Here is a 4,517-nt window from a genome sequence, read left to right as displayed (position 1 = left end):
CTATCTGAAATATACAAACTCATTACACAACTGTAGGGTTTTTCTGCTATCATGATTAGTTCTTACATGTGCTGGATGGCATACTATAATATGTGACCAAATTTATTAGCATTGTGCAAGCTTGCTACTATCTCCAAGACGCTATCATTGGCTAACCATAGCTAGCACATTCCCTGCAGCAAACTGATAAGGAGTATATATAGGTATATGTACTGTAGAAGAACATAATAAATAGAGGTGAAATCACTAGAAGTCAGTCATTACTTACTCCACTCCTCACACTCATCATTTTAGTAGCAGACTGCAAGTTTTCAGAAGGCCCTTGGCTAGCAAGACTCAATAAAATCAACCTCAGAATGTGTAAAAAACCAAAAATATGTCAGTCCAGTAGTCCAGTCCAGTGATTAGTTACACCCAATCAAGGACAGTACAGAAGAAAAATCTGTTCGAAAAAAAATTATAATAAATAAATAATAAATAAATATTTGTATAAATTGGCTTTATCGGTAAGTATTTTTCTGCATTGGTAGAACACTAGTTATGTCATCTTCATTGCATTTGTAGATAAGAACAATGATTTTTTTAAAAACAAACTTCAAAGCCAGTTTATGGTTGGCTTTGGGTATATATATTTAATATATAAAAAGAAATGAAATTCACCCAAAAACAGCCAAGCTGTATAAAAAAGATGCGGCCTTCAAAAAGCCTGGATGAAAAAAGTTGTGAAATCAAAAGTGGCGGTCTTGAAACGGCTGCAATGATGTGGATGATAATAAATTTTACTTGGTGTATTAATATCATCAACATCATTGCAGCCATTTTGTGGTCACCACTCCAGATTTTTTGAAGGCAGCACCTTTTTCATACAGCTTGGCTTTTTTGCATGGATGTGCTGATCATTAATTTTGACAAAGCAAGAACACAATCATCTGTAAGACATTCTTATGGAGCATTCTGATGATTCCTCATAATACCCCATATGACTCATAATAGCAACACTTAGTGCTCTATATAGAGAAAAGATCATTATACAGCCCACTACGTACATGGTAGATCTATTTCAGGATAGTGTAGTTCAATATGGTTATACCTTCACAGGAGCGGTTTTAGAGGGGTTTCTGGGGTTTCCAGAAAGGAGCCCCTGAAACCCCTTCAGGGCTGGGCTTACTTCAGAACAACTGTCCAGTCCTTAGGAAACTAGCCGATTCTTTCTTGACTACAACTACGTATAAACCCATAGGACATAACACACGAATCATACTCACCAATGCTCATCTGCTAACTGATACTTTCACCATCCTTGCAGTAAAACTCAAGGATCACAAGTGTGTTTGAGAGCATAAGATCGAAATACTCTGATAGAACAGTAATCTACTCTAATAGAACATTCAGTTGAAACATTAAACCAAGAGTTCATAATATAAAAAGAGAGGTATTTATGAACTCTTGATTAAACAATATGCTAGTTCTGCAATTTATTTGTTTTTAGAATGCAATGTATCCAAACCTATCTGCAATTAGAAGTGTATTTTTACAAATTTATGTGTGCAGTTCAAAGGCCTTTCATTTATTGATATCTGCTAGCTAGTGTAAAATATCGGGGTCACAGTATTAGGTGATAGCAATGCTTTTAGATTAAGTGACTGTTAATTACCATAAATACTCTATGCATGCAAAAGTTGTAGTGTTCCAATGCACCTGTCATGAGTTGCTACTATGTAGCATGATAATCAGTCTGTGAATAATTCAGAAATGTCTCCAAACATACAAAACGAAACAGTTAAGCCTTTATCACTAAGTTAGTTAATTGCAACTGCTTAATTGCTTTCAGTGAACTTAATTGCACTGAATTTGTCTCCAAAATATCCATTTTTGATAGGAACTTCCTCAGCAGCAATTCAATGCAAAAACTAACAACAGCTGCAGACATGCTGGCTAAGGTCACTTACGGTTAATTCAGATCAGAATATATAAACCCATGCAGGTGTGTGGCTCATTATTCATTACAATCTTATATGCACCTGAGTGCTTTATTAGAGCTACATGCTCTAGGGTATCCTCAGTTTATTGTAGGTTTAAAAGTTGACAATGGGATTGAGTCTTCAGTCCATCTATAGTCTTCTTTTCTCCATGCCTAGCTATGTAAGCAAGTTCATTTATAAGGCATATTCAGTTCACGGACGCAGCAGGACAATGCAATGTCCAAAAATAAAATTTATGTAAGTCACGTATCTCTTAAAAAGTGCTAATATGCCAGGGTTGGAAGGAAATGGAGCTCCATCACTAAGGACTTTAGCTTTTGCACCTGTAAGATCAAGATACTCTAATAGAGCAGTCATATAAGCAGGCTAACAAAACAGTTATAGTTTTAGTTAAAAACATGAAAACCTTTTAGTTTTAGTTATAGTTATAGTTTTAGTTATCTTTCTTAATTCATTTTAGCTTTAGATTTAGTAAATTATTCTGCTGTTTTTTTAGTTATAGATTTAGTTTTAGTTATAATATCTATTAATATGGATTTGCTTTTAGTTATAGTTTTAGTTAACTAATACATATTTGCATAGGCGGATCTAGGAGACACTGTCAGGGGGGGCCAAGGGGGGGCAAGAAGTTTTAGTGCACAACAGTGTTTATTCTACTATGAGCTATGGGGAAATTCTAGAACACAAGTTATATTCATTTGCATAACCTTATTCAGCATATAGCTGGATGAACGATGGACATACAGTTTGTAAAACTGTAGTTGGAGAAAATTTTAAAAATCAGACCTCCCAGGTTTGAATTTCAGAGCATTTTTGATAATGCTTAGCTTAAAAGTGTATGATTTGCAATGCGTACAAAGATTGGTTAGCCTATCTGAGATAACTTGTTTGATGGTAAAGTGTATACCAAATCAAAATAAGGAGTAGCTAGCATTGTTACGATTTGTAAAATTTGTAAATTGATGACATCAGAATTGCGACTATTCTATTAGAGTAGTGACTGCTCTATTAGAGTATCTCGATCCTTGCACAAAATTCAAATTTATTTGCCTCACTTTCTATACAGTGTACAGTTTAACTATAAATGTTAGGCACATTTATAAGCGTTGTCTTCTATTTGCCAATTGGCTTTCTATACTTCTAAATGCAGTGTGAATGCATGATTCTAGTTTCTGGTATACATATGGTACTGTAGATCCAAGGGGGGCCAGAGAAGGGCCAGGGGGGGCACAGCACCCCTTGGCCCCCCCTCAGATCCGCCTATGCATATTTGCCTTACTAAAAGTACTTTTAGTTATAGCCGGTTAACTAAAACAACACTAGTTGCAGCTGAAATGATTTACATTTTATTTATTTTTTGACCTGCTGGGTCACCACTAGACTAAGAGGGCAGTGAAACATAACATTAATTTGGTATGGCCTATCTTCTCACAATCATTAAACAATCAGATGAGTGAAAATTCACTGATCAGTAATATTAAATGGCCAAATTGAGGCGGTGAGACATAGCAATGTGGGAGGGGGATCTAAAACATAAAATTAACAATAGGTGCTATCTCAGTAGCTAGCCGAGCCAGTTTCCATCCACCACTGGACTCAGTCCAGTATGTAAGAACTGATCTACAGCAGGTGTGCTGGAAGCACTGAATCCACCACACAATTTTAGCTCAGTAATAAAAAAATACTGAGCCATCAATTCAGTTGGCTATCAGCCGGATGCACTTGTCATACAAACTTGCCAGTGATTCTCACCCACCCGCTCAGCACCTCGTACAGGAGTGTTCTCCCTCCAGTGCCTAACATGGTCAGTGAGCAGATAAAAACAAAACAAACAGCCATGGATGCTTTTTGTGATTTCTTTGTGGTATACACCTGTACCCCACACCAGATGATCCCTTTTAATAAACTCTAGTATCTATGCAGTTCATGAGCCAGGGATGAGCGGATGCGCAGTGTAAGGGGGTGTCACTCCAATAAGAGAGAATAAACGTCTTAATGATTAAGACAAATTATACATTACAAGCATACAGGGGCCTAGACACAGGGGTACCATGTGCTGATGGATCCGTACAGGAGCCTTGGCAAGACTTACATTAACTAAAAGTAAATTAAATTACAATACACCAAAAAAAAAATCTACATATATCTATATGTAATACTTAAAGTTTACCTAAGGTGGTCTAAAGGATCCCAGTCCAGGGAGGCTCTAGAATTAAAAATTCTGTAAGAACAGGACACAGCAATGCGAGCTGCCTGCTCAAACAAGGATCTTATGGTTTTCTTTGGCACTTCACAAGCAGTAGCCATTTGAGCAATTGTTTCTGACAATAAGTGGCCTAAACAACCAATTTCAATGGGAACAAGATTGACAGTTAACCCAGAAAGTTGGAGGTCATATTGCAAGGAGCTATATCGATCTTCCTTTCTAGCTCTAGGAAGATCGATATAGCTCCTTGCAATATGACCTCCAACTTTCTGGGTTAACTGTCAATCCTGTACTACGATCTGCGACCGCGGTCATAACCGGTCAAGATC

Source organism: Dysidea avara, chromosome 14 (assembly GCF_963678975.1).
Source record: "Dysidea avara chromosome 14, odDysAvar1.4, whole genome shotgun sequence".
Taxonomy (NCBI): domain Eukaryota; kingdom Metazoa; phylum Porifera; class Demospongiae; order Dictyoceratida; family Dysideidae; genus Dysidea; species Dysidea avara.
Note: the sequence above shows the minus strand (reverse complement) of the source record.